Source organism: Pseudopipra pipra, chromosome 21 (genome assembly GCF_036250125.1).
Source record: "Pseudopipra pipra isolate bDixPip1 chromosome 21, bDixPip1.hap1, whole genome shotgun sequence".
NCBI classification, from domain to species: domain Eukaryota; kingdom Metazoa; phylum Chordata; class Aves; order Passeriformes; family Pipridae; genus Pseudopipra; species Pseudopipra pipra.
In genome coordinates this window covers 9805516-9831286 of record NC_087569.1, presented here as the reverse complement: position 1 = coordinate 9831286, position 25771 = coordinate 9805516, and the positions used below count along the sequence as shown (strand labels likewise).

General features: G+C 46.7%; 1 long non-coding RNA gene across 1 annotated transcript in view; it reads right to left on the bottom strand.

The window, feature by feature from the left end:
• Positions 1-25771, bottom strand: part of LOC135425621 (uncharacterized) — a 47452-nt gene that overhangs the window by 12753 nt on the left and 8928 nt on the right. The window contains exons 2-7 of the long non-coding RNA XR_010435670.1: positions 12137-12335; positions 10953-11172; positions 9797-10502; positions 8718-8899; positions 4618-6267; positions 2248-3394 (exon numbers count right to left, since the gene is read on the bottom strand). This is a non-coding gene — a long non-coding RNA (uncharacterized LOC135425621). The remainder of the gene's footprint in view (positions 1-2247; positions 3395-4617; positions 6268-8717; positions 8900-9796; positions 10503-10952; positions 11173-12136; positions 12336-25771) is intronic.

Below are 25771 nucleotides of genomic sequence, written 5' to 3'. Positions count from 1 at the left end.
TTCAAAAATAACTTGGTGATTTGTTTTGTTTTGTTATGGTTACAATTTCCTTTGTGAGAGAGTGCATATTCCTCTGTATAAAAATGTGCAAAGGTGGTTTTCAGTTTCCCTGGCTGGCATCTCTTGGAGATGTTTCCCTGATGTCTTCTGAAGAGGTGTGACTTGATTCTATGGTCATACATTGCTCCAAAATCAGACGTGTGAATAAAGAGTAAAATGTAACTGGTTCTGAGCACTAAATAAGACCACTTGTTTCATCTCCCTTTCTGGACTAGGTTGTGAGTTATACTTAGCCCAGTCAAACTTTTGCTTACAGAAGATTAATTTGTTTTTTGTAGCATATTGCATAGTATTTTAATTTTTTTCACAGGCTGATATGTAAAGGATTAGACCTAAGGGACTTGAGCACTCCATTCTTTGGTATAAGACTTCGAGCCTCCAAATAAAATTTAATCCAGGAATTTTAGGACTCTTGGAACATTGGGATTAGATTTTATTTTGAAAACAAAGCTGGGAAGAGTTCTGAACAAGTGGGAAGTTGCTGCTTTGTCCCTTCTGAAATGCAGCCAGAGGAAGCACTGCTGCTGCAGTGGTTTTGTACAATAACTCTTTGGCTGAGCACTTCCCCAGGATGTGTGGAATATAATTACCACTTGTCTTTGAGAAGAATCACAGTCAGTTCTTCACCTGTAGCAGGACTTTAAACCTCCAGCTAATTCCAAGCTCTGGGAAAAGGAGCTGTGCTCACTGGGCATTCTGGTGTCTCAGGAGAAGTTCATGGAGAGCTTGTGGAAGTCCTTCAGTTTATTGCCTAGTGATCTCCGAGCAAGAGAAAGTCCCAGGTTCTGCTCCCTGCTCTCTGGGCAGTTCCATGTGTTTTGGATACACATAATCATTAGATAAAATACATAAATAAACATCCCAGGTCATAGGAACCTGTGGAGGGAGTTTCCAAATCTCTAATCTTCAGCCACGCTTTGGTACGATGACTTGTTTTACTTAGGATACAGATACTGGTCTTTTAGAAGACAAATAAGTTTTGACTTCCTTTTTGCTGTTTAATTTGTCCTTCAGCCAACATGCTGAGGAGGTATGTGCTGCTAATGAAACACTTATGTGGAACTATCTTTACAAAACCAGCTCCCTCGACGTCTTTGACCTGTAGCCCGAGTAGCAGCCTGGTATGACAGCAATAAATCTGTGCTGTACTGCTTCACTGGTCTACCCTTTGTAGAACACTTCTCTAGGGCTCTCCTAAAAGCCATCACAGATGTTTCTGCATCCCTGTTACGTTCTGAGACTGATACAGTAACGTGGCTGCTTCGCACCCACCTGAGATGGGCGCCAGTGGCTGGTGCACGCTGCTACACTGCATTTACTCCTTGTGTGCTCGTGTAGTTACAGGGGTTAGGGCTGATTTTTTGGAAGTAATTCATTGCATCGTGATCCTCCGTGTTTGTTACAATAAATAAAACACTGTTCTGGTGTCACCTGGGGGGGGGTCACACCTTGGGGTGCCTCTGTGGGGGGGACCCGGGGCTGCTTTGGGGGAGTGGGGGAAAACTCAGACGGGATTTCTGCTGGAGTAAGGAATGGGTTGGAATGGGGGAAACCCCAGACTGGATTTTTCCAGGAGTACGGAATGGTGAAAACAAACCCGGACTGGATTTCTGCTGGAGTACGGAATGGGTTGGAATGGTGGAAAATCCGGACTGGATTTTGGCCGGAGCACGGAATGGTGGAAAACCCGGACTGGATTTTTCCCAGAGTACAGTATGATGAAAAACACGGACTGGATTTCTGCTGGAGTATGGAATGGGTCAGAATGGTGGAAAACCCCGACTGGATTTTTCTTGGAGTACAGAATGGTGGAAAACCCGGACTGGATTTTCCCAGAGTACAGAATGGGGAAAACCCAGATTGGATTTTGGCTGGAGTACCGGACTGGATTAAAAAAAAAAAAAAAAAAAAAAGAGAAAGAAGAATTGGACTTGATGATCTCTGGGGTCCTTTCCAATCCAGCTGATTCTATGATTCTGCTTCTAACATCGTGGATGATACAATCCAAAACACTCCTCTCCTATAATTAGTGGTTTCATTCCTTGAAGGCACCACAGCAGAAGTGAGCCCTCAGAGAGTGTTTTCACCCAGAGAAGATTGTCCTTCCTGATTAGCTTGGGATGGGTGTTCTGTGCCTGGATAATTGGGTAAAAGACTGAACAACACCCTGCAGGCACAGCTGCCTACTGGGATTGAGGGGAGATGTGATGGAGGGATCCACTGCAGAGACACTCCAGCAGGACACAGGCAGCCACTTCTCCACAGAGGAAATTATTTCCACTAATAACGTTGAGGAGTCGCAGGCGAATCCAGCAGGAAGGAACAGCGTTGGCAAGGCCTCCCCAAAGCCCGTGGAAAGCAGGCAGACTGAATTCTCCCCTGACTTCAGTGACTGAACTCCTTGGATGATTGGAAGCAGAATTAATATTCCAGTGCGAGTTCCTTTGCTGTCCTACACCAGGATTCATTTTTAGCATTGCAGTCAGTTTAACTAAAATAATTTCACAACATCCTTTACTCAGTTCTTTCCCAAGGAAATTCTGTCTGTGTTGTCATTTCTCCAAGGCAAAATTTCAGGGTAATAGGAAAATCTTTAGCCTAATTTCCCAAATTTCTTGGGTTTGATGTTACCATTGCAGTGTAGAGGGATCAAATTGGCTATTTTAGGAAACACCAGTGCATTCCAACCACCAGGAAATTTTTCCATGGAAATAATCACGTCTTGTTCAGTGGAGCTTTTTGGTTTGTTTTTGCTCCGCTGTTTCTGTTTTCCTACTTTCTTATTATTATTATTATTAATAGATTAGCAAGACTGCCTTTCCCTAGGGCTCAATAATATATCCCCTTTGGGCAAAGCCTGGCCTTGGATAATTTCCTGAAATTTTCCAAAAGCCCTTTGGTTCTCTCTTTCTACAAGAGGAAGAAATTTCTACGTATCTAACATAAAATTCCAACACATGGACCTGGCCAGCATAAAATTAATTCGCATTTCCTCCCAGATACTTGCAGAATGAACACACCTACGACAAAAATCACGCAAATCCCTGTTTGCAACCCGTCACATTCTCCTTTTTGCTCTTCCTTCTCCCCCTCTCTCAGAGCCCGTGAGTGGCGTGGCTGTTTGAATTGCTGACACTCTGTGATGAGGACTGTCACTGTCACCTCAGCTGTGTTTACCCAGTGCCGCTCACAACGGGGTTCCCTCCCCAGCCAGTCCCTCACACTGTGCCCACATGCTAATGAAGAGCAAGAGAAAAAGGTACTTCCTTCTTTTCAGCAGCAGAAATGTAACCATCCTGATGAATAGGCCAGCGGCTGGGAACGCTTCCAGAAGCTGTAAGGAGAAAAAGAAGTAATTTATTGCAAGTGCTAAAAATACATCATATACCTGTGAATACAGGTGACCATCACTTGCTCAGATGACTGGTGCTGTCCTTGGGGGGAGAAGACCTCGAAGGTCTCTCTCTACTGGAGTGAGCAGCAAACAGCAAAGTCCCCACGAGTTTCAGGAGGGGCAGGCATTGATGTGTGTGTGTGTGTGTGTTACACTCCTTGGCAGAACTGAAAACCCTGAAACACAAATAAATTCTCAGCAAAATCCCATTCAGGTCTTCCCTGAGATCCAAGCAATTTTTCCATCAGCTTCATTACTACCCTTCAAACAGCATTGGCATTCACCTCCAGTTTTATTTTGCTTGTCCCTTCATTAAACTGCCTGCTGATGTTTCAAATCCGTGGTTATTTGCCTGTTTCTGCCCCATCTCTGTCATCCCCGGATCTCCTTGGCTCCCTTTCTCACTCTGCAGCTGGGACATGCTGGGATTCTCCCTCTCCCTCTGGAGGGGGCAGTCAGGGGAGGAGGGGGACACACCTCCCCTCTTTCACACGTGTCTAAACCCCCCCATATCATCGGGGCTGCTCCACAGGGTCCCTGCTCTTCTTCACACATCTGGGATAGACCTGTCATTACCTGCTCCAGGCTGGACCAGCCCCCCCAGTGTCACAGCTCCTCCGAGCTTCCAGGGGGGGTTTCAGCCAAGCCACATTCCCAGGTACCTTCTCAGGTGCCAAAATTAATTCAGCTTTTTAGACCTTACTAAAGGCTGCTCCAGTTTTCATCTGCTGAGGATCAGACCAAACAACTTGCTTTCTTTTGCCTGTTTTTGCCAAGATTTGTTTTTACAAAGAGAGCAGCCAAGGCATCATCTCCCATCCCCTGGCTCCCTGTTCAGAACTGGCACAGCGAAGAGGAGGGACAGGAACCTAAATCACTGCTCAGCTCCTCTTCTCCCAGCCTGCCTGTCCCACCACACAGGGCATTAAAACTTCTGCAGCTGAGAGGATCTGATTATTTTTATGGAAATTTGCTCCAAGTTCAGAAGTGGATCAATGACAATTTCTTGAGCTGGCTCCATTTTAAGAACCAAAATTGACTGCTGGAGAAGCTGCTTGATCTCCCAGCCTCCCCCCACCAGAAAACAGATTATTGCATAGGGGTGTGATGGAATTCAGCTCTGAATAGGGTCTGGGGCTATTAGACCCCAATATAAAACTCACCTGGGCTCCAAGGAAAACAGCACAGCTCCCTGCTATACCCCTCCTTGTCACACCTTAGGCCACAGGGAGATGGGAGTAAATCCACCTGCTAATATTCAATACACCACACAGATATAAATGGCAGCTCAGAACATAGCACAGGAGAGGCTCATTTTGAGCAATTTAGTTCAGCTATTCCTTTTCTGAGTTCCCCACTTTGCCCTATTTCTATTACCCAACCGTGCCACTTCTTTGCTTTTGTATTTTCTTACTCTCTGCCCGTCCCTCTCCTCATTCTCCTTTCTTTTTACACTTGAAAATAGTTTTCTTTTACTTCAAAGGTCTTTTACTTGTGGGCAAATCTCTCTGTTTCCCTCTCACCCATCACCTGCCAGGTCTCAGCATCTGGTCAGGACCACATAGGCAGCAACTCACCAACTTTTTTGGCACTGACCCCCCTTCCCAGAGCTCCCTCCCCACACTGAGTGTGTCTCATAGCAGGGCCAAGTGACTGCAACAAACCCAACCCCTCTATTCTTTTGCTTGACATGTTAAAATCATCTTGGGGTCTCCAGAGGTAACAAAGATTCAGGCTCTTAATGCAAATTCCTGGCTCCAGGTTAGCACAGTGCAGGGCTTTCTGCAAGGCCTCCATAAAGAGGCTTTTAATTTAGCTCTAATAGGGAGGTTATTGTATGTTAAATAAATACTAATTGATTATTTAATATATATGTGTGGAGGGTTAACTGCTATGTAATGAGCTCCTCTCCATTAGTGGGGCTGCTAAACGTCAATTAATATGGGGTTTATAATCAATTGATATTTAACATGCCCTAAACTTCCCTGTTTAGACTCAATGGGTCAGCATTTCCAAAGTGGCCAATGCCAATAGTTTCCTTTAAAAATTAAAAAAAAAAAAAATAAATAAAATTTTTTTTGGGAGATTTACAACAGGATGGAAAGTTATGCATCTATTAAAAAGCTCAGCAAATCAGCTCTGCAGGACTGGACACTGCAGGGTTAGTGTGTCCCATACCAAGAGCTGCACACAGCAGAAACCTCTGGGAGTGGGACAGGGGAGCCACATTCCCTCTGCTTCCGTGGGACTTGGGCTTTTTTTCTGTCCAGAGTTTCCCAGAAAATGCTTTGCACCGTTTCAAAGCTTTGTACCATCACACCCTCTCCTTACTCACAACATTAGGCAGGACATGGCACAGAGCTGGGCTTGGCCCCCGTGTGAGCCTGGGTTTGCTGTCCAGTTGCACTTAGATACACACTGGAAATGGGATGTGCAGTGCCCCATTTGGAAATGGCTGCAAGATAAACATTAGGGACAAGACTTTCAAGGATGACCAGGGGATTTAGACACACGGCTTCCATTTATTTTAATAAGCACCGTGCCTCTAAATCTCCCAAAAGCCTTTTAAAACATCTAATGGCAAAGACTTTATTCCCTTTGCCTCTCCTTCCCAAATACACAGAAATAAATCATGTGCAAGCTGTTTGTGGTGCACACCAGGGAGGAAACAAGGAAGTTTCTAATGAAAAGAGTGATCATAGCACATTTGCAACCATTATCTGACACTATTTCTTATTTAATTTCCTTACTGGCAGCTTTCACACGGTTTTCACGATGTGGCAGAGTTTAGCTTTGCTTGCCAAAAATTCAGGCTGGAAGAGAACATACATAGAAACATATTAGACACAGAAGTCTCAGTTCCCACCTGAGAGCATCTCTCTCAGGTTTGCCCTCTCTTGTACCCAGCTAGACCCCTGCACCCCAGCAGGCCCCACCAGAAGCTGAACGCTCTCTAAGTGCTGCTGTATTCCCAATCAGCAGGGCTGGGTGTGGGGTGATGGATTCCCATTTCAGTGTTCCCACTCTGCTACCCAACAGCACTAATTACAGGCAACTCCATCACTTTGTCATTGTGGAAAGCAGCTCATCTTGCTGAAGACAGGTCAGTCCACACCGATCGCCTCAGTGATGGCGACATCTCAGCCTAAATCCCGGTCTGGGTGAGGTCCCCCATCTCCCCCACTGGCTTAGCAGGTTTTGTAAAATGTGTGGGTGTTGTGAGCAAAAAAGGACGTGCAGGGCAGGCAAAAGAGTGGCAGTACCTCCTCTCACTGTGCTGCTGCAGCACCAAGACAATGGGGCTGGAAGCACCACGGCAGCGCTCAGGGAGGGTTGTGGTGCAGATAATAAAGATGAAGAAAGAACAAAGAGGAGGAAGTGGCCAGATCGTGGTTTGAAGACTATAGGCTGATTTATGTCATCTGAGGATCTGGCCCAGTTAGATCTAATTTTAACATCCTTGACAAATTCCCTTTAACAGCAAACTGTCGAAAGGGAATCTTTTCCCCGCCCCTCATCCTTCCATCCCCACGAGCTGCCCCCTGTGACAACACTGTTCTCCAGCAGTAATTGCCAGTATCGTTCTATTATCACTTATTCTTCAGGCCTGAGCGTCCCATTCCTTGCAATTTTCCTGTTGTACAAAGGCATGTCTATTAGTTTAACACATGTGCATGTTCCTGCATTTATTCCCTGCGTGTGCCTGAGGATGGAAACGGGACTTAAACCCTGAAAGGGCCGTTGTCTCACACAAAAATCCTAAGGAAGCAAAAGAGCTAATCACTGATGACACCTCGCTGGGAGTTGCAGTAGGAGGTGCCTCTGGCGTCTCCAGCAAACAGTCACAATCCTCCTTATAAGCATTTTAAATGGATGATGATCCTAATGAACTTAATAGCATCACTATCCAAGGACAGCATCAACTCATTGCCATCCTGCATTCTGCAGAAATAGCTTCTCTTTAAACAGCGTGCCCCTGCTTTGAGCAGTAATGGTTTTTAAAAGTGTCTTAGCACACAAAGGCAAAATCTTTTTTGAAACAGGGTGGAATTGGTTGGTGATTATCACTGAAAAGCTGGCAGCCACCAGCTAACCTTCTAACAATGAAATATGGGAATTTACCTTCATGCTTCAGTGCTTGCTATTCAGCTGTCTACCAGGGTCTAAATCAATGATTCTACACCCTCCACTCAAGGTTTCTCTTTCAAATGCTGCAGATATGACCTTAAGTTCATCATCTAAACAATGCAGTTCACGTTTAATTTCATTAATCTAAGATCTTCCATAAAATTGCAATATGGCACCATACCTTTCAAGTGCCTTCATTAAAATCCATGTTATTTCTAAATCCTATGCATATCTATGAGGTCATACGGTGTTCTATTAAAATGGATTTTTGAAAGGCTAAGCTCTTTTATCACCAATTGTCATAAGGTAGTTTACAATAAAAAAAAAAAAAATTAAAAAACCGAAATCCTCTCAGGAACAGATCAGCTATTTCTGCAAACTACACCTTTTCCTAATTTTTAGCCTTTTACCAGAGATTTTACATTTGGTGGGAAAGGAAAAATCACTAAAGCCTCCTTGTTTGTGTACTTTCTGCTGTTTACTATATCCAGTACATTACACTTTTGAAATGGATCATCCCATTCAGAGCCAGTGGACATTATTCCCAAGATTTGCTCCACTTGTCTGTAAGGCATCATACTCTCAAACTGCACACTGGATTTTTTTGTCATTCTTGGAATAATACACTGGCACAAGTTTGTTTTTCTGCTGCATCCCTTTCCCTACCTCTTGTGTACATTATATATTGGGACAACACTTTAGAGGGCCAGTTGGAACAGGGACCTCATGACAGAAGATGCCAATAGCACCAAAGACAGATCCTGTCCCCAAAGCCCCCTCTCTCCACACCTCCCACCCATTTAGATCAGAAGATATTCAAAGGAAAGAATTCTCCTCTGCATTTTGTGCTCCCTGCGAGCAAACCCAACTTGGGCAGTGAAGTTCTTACACAATTCAGGCTTATGTGCATAAAAATAATAATACAAAGAGCAATGCAAAATAAATGGAATAATCCTCTTCCTAATAAGTGCACTGAGGTCTCCCTCCAGTGCCTGGTTCTGCAAGTTCCCCTGCCCAGCTGCCTTCCTGCACCCCAGACCCTGCAGATTCCAGACTCTCCTCCAGGCCACTCATTCCCAACAGGATTATTTCCAGGAACAGGGAATAAATTCATCCTGCCAATACCTGAGTTTACCTGAGTCGTGCTTTGCTCTGGATGTTCTCAGACCCCCCTGCTGCTTTAATAAGCAACATCACAGCAGGGAGGGAGGGAGGGCTGGGCTCCCTTGGGAAGCCTCTCAGAGTTGGGACACGTTCTCCCAGCCTTCATGGGACTTGCCAATCCCACCTCTTCACAGCACTTGCTTTACTCCCTTCCTGCAAGGAAAAGCAGAACAAAGTGCCACCATTTACTGCAAAGCCAACAAAATCCACTTCCATGAGAAATCAAAGCAACAAGTTCCTCAAAACAGGGATGGTTTATGTGTCTCCCTGTGAACTGAGGAGGAAAAATAACCGAAAAGACGGAGTACAAACCCTCTGGAGTATTGCAGAGTCTCAGGAACACCTGCCTCACTTCAGAGCAACATGGGCACATGGGGAGGCAGCCCCTGGGGGTGCAGAGATACCCAAGATGCTGCTGTGAAACACTCCAGCTTTAAATTCAGTCCCTACCTATGAGCCAGCAAAGTGGTCCTGCCTTCCCACTCTCCAGCTGGAGCATCCCAGGCTGTGCCAGGCTCATGGGAACAGCTCAGGGATACAGGCAACAATCCCAACCTCCCATGTTTGCCCCAGCCTTCGCTGCACTTCAGTTTCTATCAGTAAATTCTGCAAGTCTGGAGCCTACTGATGCCACTGGAAAGCTCTCTGTGCTTATGGGCTCAGTTTAGACCTCAAACATTAAATAATTGCAAGTGAGGCCAAGTTGGAGCAACCATTGCTCCCTCCTTAATTAAATTTGCCACTTAAACCTGAGTTCAGCACCCGCTCTATTGATCTCTTCGGGAAAAAAAAGAAATCCACCCTTTCCATTAATGCCAAACAAAAATAGATCCCTGGCAAAATCTAATGCAAACATTTGAGCATTGAGGACACAAACAACAACACCTGCACCCAAAGAAAAATAACACTGCACAACATTTCCATCCCTTGTGCAAAATATTAACATCCCGAAGAGACAAAACTGTCCCGAGGTCCTGCCCTCACCCTCTGCACTGTTTTAGTGAGGTTCCAGCAAGAGAGGCTGCTATTGAGATGTCATTTGTGACAAACCTTGCACAGTTAGCATTGCTTGATGACTCCAGCCTCGCCTTCCTTCATCCTTCCATAAAAACCCGCCCCGGCTGCGGCACCGAGCTCACGGTGCAACATTACTCTGAAGAAGCAATTACAGCGAGCAGAGCAAGGAACTAAAGACAGGTCACCTAAATGAACTGAGGGGAAAAGTACATGAGAAAACAAGAAAATGTCTTCATCACTTTTCAGGCTTCAAATTGGAAAAACAGGGATCAATACGGCAGAACTTCATTTAATGGTGTGAAAAACAATCCACCCCGAGACAGGCAGGAATCACTTATTGCCAAACAAACAGGCCAATTAGGGCCGGGCAGGGCACAGTGGGATGGTGGTGCTGGAGCCATTCCTCCAGCCTGAGATGTGGGCACAAGGGATGGAGGCACCAGTGGAGGATGATCTGAAGCCACAAAGCAAAATATCCCCCCAAAATGGGCCACATGGCAGCATTTGCTGTTTTCTCCCCTAATTTTTTCACCCACAGTACTTCCCTTTAAGTTTGATCAGCTCACTGAAATGCTGTGCAGAGCTGGCTGATGCAAACACCAACTCCTGGGCTGGGAGGTGGGGATGCAACGTGCTCTTGTCCGTGCTGAGATTCAGCCAACACCTCTTGCTCTGACCCCCCAGCACAGTGAGGAGGAGGAGGATGATACTGAACCTTGGCTTTACGTTGTCCATGATCCTGGGGATGTGCAGGAGAACCCCTTAACCACGGCTGCCACCACCATTCCTCATGGGAAGCAGCAGACCCTGCAAAGCCACATTCTCATCCTCTCTGTGTCCTTCCTCAAAGCTTGGTCCACCACAGAATCACAGAATATTCCAGGTTGGAAGGGACTTTAAGGATCATTTTGGTCTAACCCTCCCATCATGGGCAGGGACACCTCCCACTATCCCAGGTTGCTCCAAGCCCCATCCAACCTGGCCTTGGACACTTCCAGGGATGGGGCAGCCACAGCTTCTCTGGGCAACCTGTGCCAGGGCCTCCCCACCCTCACAGGGAAGGATTCCCTCCCAATATCCCATCTAACCCTGCCCTCTAGCAGTTTGAAGCCATTCCCCCCTGTCCTGGCACTCCAGGCCCTTGTAAACCATCCCTCTCCATGTTTCTTGCCAGCTCCCTTCAGGTCACCTCCAAGCCTTCATGGCCTTGAAACTTTTGGTGTGGGAGTCCAGCACCCTCCTCAGCCAGCTCCTTCTCTGAAAGGCTCTTTGTGTTGGGAAGTTTTTCTCCATCCCTGGAGGAGCAGCAGCTCTCCTCTCCAGCACAGCATCCAGGACGTGGCACCCGAATACAGACATCTGCCACGGGAGGGTTTTATTGCTTTCACTGTCATTGCCACTGCCAGGTCCTGCAGCAGATTAAACAGATTAATAGGAGTGATGGAGAGGGAGCATAAAACCTGCCAGCCTTCACTGTGGGCCAAGTGCCACGGAAAGAGAGAGGCTGGAGCTGACATTTGCAGAAGTAACGTCGTGTTATTAAAACAAATTTGGCGTGAGGGGAAAACATGTGTGCTTTGCACTTAATAATGGCTATGAGAGCATATTCAAAATCAAATATTTGTAAGGCAGTAAGTTAGTGTTTTCTCCTCCCCTTCGTCATTCAAACCCGGTCCTCGTGTTACCAAGGGCTGCAGGTTTTAAAGTACATCAGAATGCAGAGTGGACATCAGGCCTAAATCTTAAATCTGACTTTGAATTTATATTTGTCTTCAGAAAAATAATCAACCCCAAAACATGTGGCCACAGACTCTGGATACATTTCCAGAAAACTGCTATGCACTGCAATTTTTCTCTCTTTTTTTTTCCCCCCTCTGTCGAAACATTGGTTGTATTTTCTCCCTTTATTTATTGGAGTGCTAAATGGATTATTTCAGTAATAAATCAGGCCCTTTCATTACATTTTTAAGGTGTTGTCACTGTTATGAAGTACAGCGTGCCATCAAAATTAAGCTCAGATTGCATTACCACCTACTTTATAGATAGAGAATTACTTGATGGATTTTTTTTCCAGCAGTCTAAGCACTTTGTGTCTTTCCTTCCAAGAACAACCAGCTCCCTAGTTTCACAGGAATTTTCCTCTACAAGTTACAAAATTTTCACTCAGATTATCTCCCGACTATCTTTGCATTATGTTTTAAACCAGAGGGGTGATATTTCTTCTAGCCCTACCTAACTATTCATGTAAATGCAAGGAGTTGTTTTGTTACTGGGTGCAGGCAATGCTGGAGCAGAATTACCCGTGTGTCTGGCTCCTCTCTCACTTCACAAGGCATAAATCAGAAGTAATTCCACTGAAGTCAGTGCAGTTACCTTACAGCAAAAGAAATTGCCTCGGTGGCACTGGAACAAGGCAGCCTTTTGGTTTGGCTGGATTTGGAACAAAGGCGACTGAAGGAGAGGCTGATTTCCAGGATAACTTCTAATTGACTTCCTTGGAGTGAGAGTCCATCCTCCTTCCCCTGATGAGCACACAGAGCCCACTTCACCATCACCCTGTTCCACGGCTTCACTGCAAAGGACAAAGAGCATTATTTGGAATCAATTCCCAAACAAACCTCCATCTCTGAGAGTTTACTATTTACGTTCTCTGTTAACCCTGGAAATTTCTACTTGGATGTTTCAATCTGCAGTAATCATATATGAACTTATGTGAATTATAAGAGTACTAATAATAATCATCACTCTGTGTGTGTACATGTGTGCAGGAGCCAGGGGCAGTGCAGGGTAGGCCAGAAAATCCAAATTTAAACCCCTGAGCTGCCACGTGCCATGGTGGCGAGTGTTCTGAATTGCATCTTTCTGAGTATTTTATTTAATACAGAAAATATACCATGGACATAAGATGTATAGAAAGAGATCCATAACACAGTCACCGTGCTGCTCCATGGCCATGTTGCTCCAGGACAGACTGAGCTGCACAGTCCAGGCCAGGCACACCAGGTGGATGGGACTTTTGGTCTCACAGGTTAAATTCAGGTCCACTGACCTGTCCCCTCACCTCAGCTCCTGCAATCCTGTTGGCTTTAAGCAGTAGGTGGCACTTCAGGAGAGAGTTTCTTCTAAATTTCCGAAGCAAGGAGCTTTTCAGCATTCCTCCTCTGTGCCTTTCCTTTAAATTGACACTAGCGCTTTTGCCAGGATTCTTAGTAACCAGAACGTCCCCGAAGAAATGAATACAAAATGTCTCACCTGCAAATCACACGACCCCCTCCAACCTCCGCCGTGCCTGCTCCTTCTTCCGCCCCCCCGATGCAAACTGGGAGCAATCCAAAGAAATTAGTGACATTACCCTCTGGTAGCCCAGTGACACTTATGTTCCAATCTTCAGAAAAGTGACTGCAAATCTGCAGGCACGTCTGCCTAGTGCTGCAAAAGTAATTTTAGAAAACTGGCTCCTGCACATTATGGGCGATACTTTGTGAACCGCCTGTGTCAGTGACCCGCCGCTGCATCCTCTGGCAGAGCTGCAGAGCACTTCATCCGTCTTCCCTTTCTGGCCATGGCACTCAGAGGCTGAAATCTTATGTATTATTTAAACCCTTTATTTTTTCCTCCCCCCTCTCCAACTGTACAGTCTTCACAGTCCCAGCTCTGCTCCTCCCCGGATCCCGCTCTGGAAGTTTGGCCCTGAGCACCCTCCAGGTGAGGTGAGGGGGCTTTGCAGGTGGCAGGGCTGGAGCAGAACTTTGCAGCTTCCAGGAAAAAGCAGGAATTTCCTTTCAGTGCTCCAGGCTGACTCTCCCTAAGCGCCAGGAGGATGATGTGCTTGTGGGGAAGGGCCGGGCACCCTGTGGTGTCGGCCACCGAAAAAACAACTATTTACAACTCCAAAGTTTTCTCGTTCATTAAAGATGGGGCGGAGGGCCAAGCTGCTCAAGGAGTTAAATGTATTAAGCAATTTACAATTAATATAGAACTCATTCCAGAGATATCTACTAGAGAGTACAACAGGGCAATTAACCCACTAATACACTAGGCTATTACATCGCTATGTCTCTTATTTTAGCCCGAGGTGATTTGAAACGCATTGGATTAAAGGATATTACAGGAGATAGCATGAAAAATAGCTTAATGTAATGAGCCATCCCGTGATGTCTGCTATTAAAGATGATTTGCAGTTGAAAACTACAACATACAGTAGTTCAGCCATTTAGAAACATGAGTATATTTAACCCTTCTCTAGCCCGTGTGTCCCTTGGATGAATCGGTGCAAGAGTTTCTCCCTCTCCTCCCCCCCACACTTCAAATGCCTTTATCTGAGGATTATCAAATGCACCTTATTAAAGTACAATAGTATCTTTGGGAGATTGGTGCCTGAGGTTGATAGAAAAGCAGTAATCTGCTAATAACTTTTAAAAATAGATCCCCGAGAGAGTAAATAGGCTATTTGACTGGCGACACGTTCACAAAATGGGAACTTGTAGCAAATTTCTATACTAGCCTCAGGCCTGTCATATCAGTTCCAAACGGTGACCCAGACAGAACTGGGAAACAAAAGCACCTTATCTTAAAATCTATAACTGTACAGCTTAGCACAGAAACAGCAGCACCCAGGGAGAGGAGGAAAAGAGGCTGGAAAAGTTCCTGCCAACGGAACAGACTTGCCGTGGAGACCTCTCTGAAAGCTCAGCCACACTCCCTGCTGGGTTTGTACAGCAGGCAGCTCCTCTTCTCTGGTTTGGCCTGACTTTGGTCAAGAAACCAGCCCCAAAAGTCTGGGCTTTGGATAAAGGCACCTAGAAGATGTTTTGTTCCCAAAAACCCACCTGAGCAAATGCTTACTCTGAGCACAGAGCTTTGGCCATGGGCATCACCCACCCTGGGCACCAGGGGTGTGCCACTGCCATGGGAGGTGAGTGGAGAGCACAGGGAGGTGCTGGGGGCCAAACTGTGCAGCTGTAAATCAGGTTCCAGCCCCGGATCTCCTGCACAGATGGGTGAGGGGTGAAGGATGAAAAAAAAGTGAGAAAGAGCTTCACTGTGCTCCTGCAGAAAGGCACTGACCTCAGGAATGACCTGGCTGCCCAAGGCCTTCTTCAGGTGAATTTTAAAACTCCGAGGATGGAGATTCCCTCATATGTCTGGGCTCCTCTTCCAGTGCTTGGTCACCATCATTAAGAGTGTTTTTCTTGCATCCAATGTGAATTATATTTGCTGCTGCCTCTTTCATTTTGTATAAAAATAGGTAGAAACACCTACAAAAGATCCTTCCCGCCATTACATCTATTGATCTTAAAAGAAAGGGGAGAAATCAAGTGTTCAGCAGGATCCAAAGAACCAAAACCTCTCTCAGAGCCTGTTATCCCTTTGCAAAGCCACCCAAGCCAAGAGCCCCTGCCTGTGGCTGAGCCAAGGAAGCAAACCCCAAATCTGCCTGGGGTCAGGCACCCCACAAGCACCAGGGAGAGGGAACCTGTCCCTTGGTTTGCTCTGGTAACTTCTTATGCTGTTCTTCTAAAAATAACACAGGTTTTATTACAGATATCTGTGAATATTTTAGCCCAGCTTGCTGCCTGCAAACTGACACCCTTCCAGCCCAGATGTCTGCTGATTTCAGTTCTCAGGGAAAAATCACAATGCTGGGAAAGCAGTTTCCACCTGACAGTGTGCATTTCTCTTTCTCTCATTTCTGAGCTCTCCTCTCTGACTGAAAATGCAGCAAAATCATTGAATTCGTGCTGTCAGTCATGATGGTTTTTGTCTACGAGACAGGTAAGACTCTGCACTCCCCAGGCACAGTCTCTCTTTTTAACAACCCCATTTACACAGAAATAGAGGTGAACTGGCACTTATTTTCCCACCAGAAAAAGGGAGGATTTTTTTCCCCCATGTTTCCTGCGAAAAAGTTTCTTTTTTCAACAAACCACAAGGAAGAAAAAAAAAAATAATCCCATGCAGCCCATTGAAGACGACCCAAGGGGACCTGTAAGTAAAATATGATGGAAAGAAGATCATTTTCTGGGCAGCTTTGCAGCTGGGTGAGGCATCACAGAGCTGGGTTATCTCACCTGCCTCAACAGAGACAGTCCCACAGCCACTTCTCACCTTCCCTACCTGTCATCATGTCCTTCCCCATGCCATGTCTCCCCTCTCCTTCTTGAGGCTGCTTTTCCCTGGCTGAAGAGCTCTGCTTTGCTCTCCATCCTCAAAGGAGTAACAGCCTGGTTTGGGTTGGGGTGTCCAGGATTTGGGTCCTGCTAATTGTGATGTCCTCTGGCCCTCTCAGAGAAGCACTTTGTCCCTGAAACCCAAATTAAAGCACTTGGTCATAAAATAATTTTGAGAAGGATCAGATGAGTAATTACACATTTGCATAAAAGCAGGAAAGCAATCAGCATTGCAAAACAACCCAAACTGACCACAACTTCTCATGGGAAGCACTTTGGGAAGGTGCTCTTCACATGAAGGATAACTGCAGGGGGGGCAACAATTATGAGAAGGATGAGTGGTATCCTTATGGTTCCTCCTTTAAAAAATACGTGAAGAATGGGAAAAAGAAGGAGAAAACGAAACAAACAACAAACCTACACCAACAAACTTACACAAACAAACAAACAAGAACAGAAAAGAAAAAAAACAAAAACAGAATAAAGAGTGCTTTCAGGCTGAGATTCTCCAGGACCTGAGCTGAGACATTTCTGCACCAAAACAGAAAGAGAAGACAAAAAAAAAAGTCCATTTCCCCAGCTGACCTCCCTCTGCATCGAGGGTTTTAAGCAGAGGGTGGTGTTTTCCACAAACCTTTCCGCAGGGGCGGGAGGGAGGAGGTGGTGGGGACCTCTTTCTAATCAAAGAACTTGTCACTGTCACTTTGGTGTTAGCAGATGCCACGAACAATAAGCAGGCCCCCCGTGCCTCTGCAGTGCGTTATTAACAGGCTACATTCATTGCTGCCCACCCCTGCTCCAGCCAGCTTTCCTTTTTGTTTCACTCCGGGCTGCCTGCATCCCAAGCGGCGCGGGAACCTGTCATTCCTCGTTTCCATCCGCGGGAACGAGTGATTTGGGAGAAAGGGAGAGGATGACCAGGGCTTCCTGACCTTTTCTCCTTCGATTTGGTTCCTCTGCCGGGCGGGGAGGAGGTGACAATCACTCGAGGTGGAACCGACAAACTCATCTCTGTGTCACTCCCTCACGCCCGCAATGGCCGTGTCACTCGGCATCAGGGATTACGGCCGTGATGGTCCTAATCTGGGAGCAGATTAACACCTTCTCATTCCTGCCTGGGTGGGATTATTTAGTTGTGAGCACGTTTGTGCAAAGTGCATCAAAAAAAAAAAAAAAAATCTTTGAGGTTTTGTCCGTTTTTCCTTCCCGAGCAGGGTCGGTGTCTCTCCCTGCGCCCATGGAACTTCTTGAGGGGGTAAGAGCTGGTGGCTTCTGAGATCACTAAACCCTTCACATCACTCTGTAAATTAAGCTGAGGAGCTCTCAGAGGTGCGTTATAGTGGTGGGGAAACTGAGGCACGGATAAGCAACGGGGCTGTCCCAAAGCCATGGCAGAGCTGAGAGGGGACTGAGCACCAGGTCCCTGCTCTGCTCCCTCCAGGGCTGCCTTGCAGCCCAGCAAACGGGGATGGACAGTGGAGGAAGGCAACTGGACACCCAGGAGCAACCCCTGTCCTGTGCCACCAATAATCCCACTGAGGAAAGAAGAGAGGTATCAACAGCCCTCACAGAACTGTCCCCAGAACATCAGAGGTACATGCAGAGGGGGGCCTGGAGCATCACAGCCACCTCCACAAAGAGCCAGCCCAAGGCAGTGCCAGCATGGTGATCAACAGAGCAATAAATTAACACAAAAAATAGCAGGAAAAATGGACAGACAAGAGGATTCAGTGCTAGGACTGGCATCTCTTACCAGGTGGCTTCCAAGCCCAGCTTCCCAGCTCTCCTCTGCCTTCAGGGAGGAGTCCTGGACACACCACTCAGATTCATTTCTCTGTGTGTTTGATGCTGAACATGAGTGTTGGCCACAGGAGCCCAAGGGAGGCAATGCCTCTGGAGCTGCCACAGCCCCAGCGAGGTGCACACCAGCACTGCCACAGGTCACCACCACCACTGCAAACCCTCCAGGCCTCCACAAACCACCTGCTCCTCTCCTTGGACAGGGACTGACCATTCCCATCTCACCAGGCAGCTCATACCTTTGGCAAACACGCCTTGGTTTGGGGTGGGAATGGTTTATGGTGAATTAGAGACACCACCTTAAAGGGGATTTTTCTGAACTGCTCTTAAGTCTCAAAGGATCAAACCCAACACAAACCCGCTGGAGACAAGAACAAAGAACAGCCATGGCATCATTTCAGTCACTCTGACTAGTTCTAGGTGAGATGTGATGTTGCAGGACTGTATATTCCTGGTTGGCATGATGCAAAACAGCTGATTTCTCCTAATGCCTGAATGGAAAAATGTAGGAAGGCAAAGGGAGTGGAGAGGAGCAAGGGTGAAGGTTTGCACAGAGAGATGGTCTACAAGAAAACTCCTTTTTTGGAGGGTAGGAGGGATATTAGTTGGTAACAGCAAGAGCATAGATTTTTGCACTCCTATAAATCATTATTACTGGATGTCCCTGAGGGGATGAGAAGAATGAATCAGTTACACACACACACACACACAAAGCCAAACTTTCAGATGGAGAAAGAAAAAAGAGAAAGAAGAGGGGAAAAAAATAAAGAGAGAGAGAGAGAGAGAGGAGACAAAAAGGGGGGAGGAAAAAGAAAAAAAAACATTAAAAATGTAGAAAAAAAGAAAAGAGAAAAAAATAGTAAAGAGGAAGAAGAGGAAAATAAAAATAAGAGAGAAAGAAGAGAAAAAAGTGGAAGAGAAATAGACAAAGGCGGGAGAAAGGGAGGAAGAGAGAGGGAGAGAGAACAAAAGCCAAAGGAGAAGGAGGGAAAGAAAGGGAAGAACGAGAAGAAGGGAATGAATGAACTTTGGAAGCAATTTATAATTCCTTTCACCTACATCATGAATTGAACATGCAAAAAAAAAAAAAAGAAGAAGAAAAAAAGGGAAGGAGGAAGGGAAAATATTCCGCCTAGCATGCAGATTATCATTTGAAAAGATTCTGTTGCCATGTTTTTGTCCCTGGGTGATGAAAATGAAATTGTCTGATGTGTGCGCCGTGTTAGATTTACCTTTGCAGGGTTCACCCACAATCAGTAGAGAGGGGTCATGCCACAATATGTCATCTCACAGCTCCATCACACCAACTCCAATTTATACGAGGAGGTATTATGCATTTCAAAGGAACCCCCTGCGCGTGGCTCTTGTTACTGATCTATATCACAGCTCAGCTGAGGGAAGATTAGTTCTGCTGCAAGGGCAACCAGACTTATTTGTTTATGATTATATTCTCCTTAAAGACGCACTATTCCTTTTTTTTTTAATGTCTAATTTAAAGTGTGCATTAAAGGCGTTGGGGAAGGGGGTGGGATGGAAAAGGTGAGAGAATTCTGCACTCTCCCACAAGGAAACCTAATAGTCTTAGTCTCCCATGCATCCTGCTCATTAAAAAAAAAAAAAAAAAATCTCCATTTAAATGCAAATTTGAGTTTTAGCTGGGGACTCCCCCAAAAGCTTCTCTTGGAAGCACCAGGGAAATAGGATTCAGAACCTAAAATGGCTGACAGCAGCCGAACGCCCGCGGAAAACGCTTCCCATCTAAGCACCCCCGTCCTTCCCCCGCCGCCTCCGGTGCCCCCCGGGTCCCCGGGATGCCCTCGGACAGCCGGGCTGGCTCGGGCGCAGCATCGCTTATCACCGCTCTCCGCCGCACGATTGTTTTACCTCGGGCAAACACCACCCCAGCGACTTAAAACTGATAATATTAGCCTTTCAACTCCTGCTCGCTGTTGCTTTAATCAACGTTTTCCCGGAAAGTCGACGGTTTTGTCCCTGATAAAGGCTCTGAAGGATTTAATGAGGCCGCCGAGCGCTGCGGAGCCCGGGAAGCCCCGCGCTGCTCACTCCGTGATCCCGAACGTGGCTTCGATTTTGGGGGGGCTCCAGATGACTGTGGGCACCCCGAACATCGAGTTGGCACTGACTCGATCTGTCCCTGAGCTTTGGGGGGGGAGGGGGCGGTGTAACCCCTGGCATTAAAAAGCCAATGAGCCCTGGGAAGCTTTTCCAGCAGAAAAGTCGATGTTTGATGGGAAAAGATGCAGAAGGAAAAAGGTGGTTGTGTCCACGGTCCTGCCTGCGGTGGTGGGGATGCTCAGAGCTGCCAAGGAAACCCCACAGCTGCTACAGAACCTGCTCAGGACCCTCTTCCTTGAGAAACACCCCACACTGTCAGGCACTCCCACAGAAAAAAAAAAAAAAAAGGCAAAAAACAAGAGTGAAAACAGACTGAGGGGTTTCTAAATTAAAAAGGGAGAGCTGTGGGATGAAGGACCTGTGCCTGTTCTTGCAGTGGAAGAGTGTTTGCCTTCCTAGTGAGAGCAGAGCAGGATTCGTGCCGAGCTCTCACACAGACACTTGTGCTTATCATTGCTGGGCCTGTTTCCGACTCTCCTGCCCATGATTAACGTATCCCTGGTTATAATGAATAGGCCCATTCCCATCTAGGAAATAAATGGGTCCAGCGGGGACCCGAGGAGCGGAGACAGCGAGACGCTGCTCTCTGGCCCCATCTCTCGGCACCTCCAGCCCCTCGGCAGAGCGGAGCTTCCCTGGGAGCAGGGCAGCGAGGGCTGCTCTCACACCTCCAGCTCTTCTTACTGTTCTGTTGAAGCATTTTGCCAAAGTTTGCCAAATCACCACAGAAGCATCGAAGCTGCCATTGCCTTCCCTTCCCTTCTGTTCAGCCACAACAATCACAAGTGCAGACTGGAAGCGATGCCTGTCCACCTTCACAGTGCCCTCAGCATGTGGGGACAGGAGATGAAGAGATAAATGTACAGAGAGGAAAATGAGTGTAATATTTAAGGGTGGAATTGGCTCATATTTCACTTGAAACACATCCCACATTGATATGGCATTTCCCCTCACCCCAGGTCTGAGCCCTTGGTGGGATGGTGGGATAGCAGGATGGCTGCAGTGCTCACAGGGATCCCACCCCAAAGAGCTGCCAGTCCTACAACATGTCCCTCTCAGCCTGGGGGCCCGATCCTGCTCAACCATGCACAGGGAAACCATTGGCATCACCAAACCCCTGTGCATCGATACGAGTGGCCACGGTGGGGAAGGAGCTCCCAGCTGCTCAGACTCACAGTGTTAAATATTCTCTGCTGAAGTGAAAAACCTTTACAGAGTTTACAGGAACTCACTGAGTTCCTTCCTGCACCAGACCTTCACCAGAGAAGGAGAACCCAAGTTGCCAAGGGCCAGTCACAGTCCCTGAAACCCAGGTTTATCCAAGAGCTGTTTATCCAACTTGACCAAACCCTCTGTGCTGGCCATGGCATCACCTTCCACCACCCTGGGTGAGGCACCAAAAGCCTGGGGGAGGCAGCGAGGTGCCCACCCCTGGTTTTCCAGGAGCTCCTCCTGGGAAAGGAGCCAGCCTTCCCTCTCCCTGCCATTTCCTCCCTTGTTCTTTGTAAAAACCACGCTCATTTCACTACTTTGAAAGCTCATAATATGATGGGTGAAAACAATTAAATGAAATAGACTGGTAATACCCATGGGAAAACATTTTTAGATATGATATTACAATCTTGTTTCAAAATTGGATTTTGCCAAGAGGAAATACAGTTTATTATAAAACACATTTTCTTTTAATTTAATTATATAATCTTTGGCTTCAGAGAAGGGATGCTTAAATCAGACCCATTTAATTTTCAAGTGTATTCACCCATCACCTAGGGCAAATTGGTTTAAATTAGTAGGTGACTATATAAGTTCTAGATATGTGTCAGACAAAAATTTATCTGCGAACTCTGTATAAAAGACCATCTACACCAACAGCAGAAATTACCAGGGATGAACAGACAAGTACCTGAAGAGCAGAATTTGCTCTGATTTCGATGATACCCACCAGAAAACCCGACCCAGGATTATTTTTTATCTTTGTTAATGTTTTGCCAGATCAGTTCATCACCCTGCATGTCTGCACTACGCCAATAAAACCTGATGACCTGCAGTTAGTTTCTACCAGGTGCATTAAATTCCCATAACAGGAGCAGATCTTGCTAAGTCTACCATAGCCTCTCCCCTCGCAGAGATTACATTTCCAGCCTAATGACAGGAGCGGTTTGTTCAGACGCCGCAGCCGCTGAACCTCCCTCCGATCCGTCACGGTGACCCGGCACTCCCCGTGCTCTCCCAAACAGCTCCCAGTCACACCACAAAGGCCTCTTCCCATCCCGCTCATTCCCCCTGTTGCTGGGTCTCCACAGGGTGAGCCTGCTCGGGGTTCCTTTGGAAGGGGTCAGAGGAAATCCCTCCAAGCCCAACTTTGCCCGAGCTCCCAGAGCTGCTGCGGCTCACGGGGGTTCGGGATAATCGCCCGCAAAGACAGGAGAGGAGATTCCTCATTTCCTCAGCCAAGGGAAAATGCTGCAGTGCAGGCAGGGCTGGCTCAGTGAGAACATACAGTGGGAATAAATAACAACACGTGGGACGTGGAAGGTGCTTTGCATGGCAGGTCACAAAGTGCCCTCCCCCGGAGCTGCCCCGCTCTGCCACCACGAGTCCTCAGCTCCAGCACCCAAACCAGCTCACCCCGAGCATCCCTTTGTCCCAGAGGTGCTCCCACCTGTGGGTCACCCTTTGGAAACCTTCTTCTCAAGGCCCACCCAAGCCCCCATCCAGGCTCATCCCCCATCAACCCTCCTGTGTTCCTGCTCACCTCAGCAGTCACATCCAGTTTTGTGCCCTCCTGGTGGTGGCACCAGAAATGGGCCCAGTGACCCTCACGTTAAATAAACCACAAAAAGCAGAGTTTCTGCCCTTGCATCTGGGCCAGGAACCCAACCAGCATCAGAGGACAGAAATCAAAAGCAGCACCAAAACTCAATTTGGTTGTTACAACCCCTGCAAGGCTGCTTTGGTTTTAACAAACAACAACAATCTACATCACCATTCTCACGCCAGGCAGCGAGCACAGGTGTGCACTGTGAGTCACATGAGGAGCTGCTGAAGCCTTGGAACAGGCTGCCCAGGGCAGGGGTGGAGTTACCATCCCTGGAGGGATTTAAAAGCCATGTACATGTGGCACTACATCTCCATGTGAGACATGGGCTTGGCAGTGCTGGTGGAACACTTGGACTCGATGGTCCTAAAGATCTTTTCCAATGTAAATGCTTCTGTGATTGTATATATAGGTTTAGTGGTGAACATGGTGGCAGTGTTGGGTTGACAGTTGGCCTTAATGATCTTAAAGATCTCTTCCAAACTAAACAATTCTGTGATTCTGTAGGTAATTCACAAATAAATGTATATGATTATTTCAACAGGTGTTTGGACATCCACCTCCTTCTGGCTCTTTGGTGCTCTCCCCCTTGGCTACCCAATTTGGGGAGGTACCCAGTCCATCCCTCAAGACCCCAAAGAACCCAACCCTGCCAGCCCTCAAAATGCAGGTGTACTCCAAGTGTTATGAAAACATATGATCTCAGCCATGGCTGGCAAATAAACATTACAAGGGGCTGTTTCAAATCTTTGTAGTAGCAAATCTCAGCACTTAACTAGTAATGCAATAAGTCCTATCAAGAGCACGCTGAAAGGTGGAATAAATTTCCCAGAGAACAATGTGGGTGATGTATGCATATGACCAACACACAATAAAACTGTAGAATGGGAGGAAAAAAATGCATACAGTCAATACAATAAAATCAGCACAAATATAGGCTGTGTAAGCAAATAAATCTAGCAATCCAAATATTTTACAACACACTCACATGCAGAACATTTCCCCCCCTCCCCACACCCCAGAAATCCTAGGGTAAAAAAAAAAAAAAAAAAAAAAATTAGACTGTTTTGCATCTGAGTGTATTGTAAAGGCACCAGCGGCTGTCTGCACAAATTACCATTCATCTAGGCGTTGTTGTGGAAATTTTCAAGGGATTTGCAGTAATTATATGACAAAATGCTTGCAAATCTCACTCATTGCTGAATAGAAACACACGGGTCAAAGATTGAACACTCTCAGCTTGGTAATTTGTAAATGTCAATCAGACGGGGGCCACGGGAGGCACACAGGCGTGAGCACTGAAAGGCACAGCGATGCCGTAGCAACCAGAAAAAGCCTTTTCAATACACATTATAAAAGGCACGGGATAGTTTTACTTCCCAGCTTTTTTTTTTTTTTTCCCCTCTCCTTTTTTTTTTTTTTTTTTTTAAACAAACTGATCACCTTGCGCCCAGAGGAGGAGGAGGAAAAAAAACGGGGGGGGGGGGGGGGGGAGAGGCGGGAGGAGGGAAGTAAAGAAAGGAAGGAAAAACAGTTTAAATAAAACTGGTGAGATTAAATTAACTGATACATACATTCGCGGAGGTAGATCGTTTGCTCTGTAATAAATATGGACTCCTATCTTCCCCCTCTCCGAGACAGCAAGGAAAGCAAAATAAAATTAAAAGATATAACAATAAAAATTATAAATGCATTGCGGTCCCGCAGACCAACAGCCTGTAATGAAGGCGGCGGCGAGGTGGGAAGAGCCTTATCTCTGGGGATCAGAAAGAGGGAGGCAAGGTGAGGGGGTCCAGCCTCCCCATGGCCCCCTCCCAGACTGCCACTGGCCTCCCCTGGGGACACAGACCTTCTTGGAGAAGTCAGCTCCACCTTTCCCCGTTTTCCAGAAAGTGGGATTGGGAATGGAATTGTTTTCAACTGTACAAAAGGAATTATCCCCGGGGAATGCATCAAAGGAAGCATCTCCTCCACCAGGGCTATTCCAGACACAATTACAGCCCCAGCTCCTGGGCACCAGGAATTCATGGCACTTGCCCTCGAGGGCCTGCAGCCTCTCTGCACCTTGCCCTCTATTTCTGTACTAACCAAAATGCCATTTTTGTTTAAAAACAGTGATTTTGGGGGTTCCTGGGGTTGGTTGCCTCTGGCTTTTTTTTTTTTTTTAAAGGGGGAAAAACACCCCCACAGAATGACAAGATGCTGCTGGTTTTGTCTTGGATACTACAGTCTTAGGACTGAAGCCCCAGGGGAGGAGAGTTGCCAACATTCCAAGAAGCCATTAAGCCATTTCCATGGGTGCCACGTGCTCCAGGGTCTGGAAACCTTCCTTTCCTCACACTGCTGTGACACCATGGCCAGCCCAGGCAACACCACCAAGGCTCCTCCTGCTGCTTCCCCTGCTCCAAATTGTCTTAAATCCAGCATCATCAAGGGCAGAAGGAAACCAAGCAAAGCCATCAAGCTGCAGAGGTCATGTTTTTCCCATACAAATAGTCCCTCTGTGGCCACAGTGAGAGGACATTGCATGCCAGGAGGGGGTGACATCAGCCAGACTGCAGGATGTGACACCAGAACCACTGAAAGCCTTCAAAACATCCAAATGTCACCTTTGGTAGACTTGGCATCTGCCAAAACAGAAAGGTATCTACCAAACTCTGCTGTGCTCTGTTTACTGGAGCCTTTTTGGTTTGGTAGATGCCAAGGTTAATGCAGAAATTGGAGAAACTCCACAGAATTTTATCTATACCAAAGCCAGAGCTGCCAAAATTCAGCCATCACCACCCACTCCATCCTTTCCCTCAGTCCCAGCTTCACCTTGTATGGCATGAACTCAGCCTGGAGAAGGCTCCTGCTGCACTTTGCAGGGGGTTATCACAGAGCCACAGAGTGGTTTGGGTTGGAGGGGACCTTAAAGCTCATCTCCTTCCATTCAGGGACACCTCCCACTCTCCCAGGTTGCTCAGAGCTCCATCCAGCCTGGGTTCCACACTGCCCCGTGGCACAGAGAGTGCACTACCTGCTCCACCCTCAGTGGGATTTAATGAATCTGAGAAAAATTATGAAGTACCATAAAGCCACAAG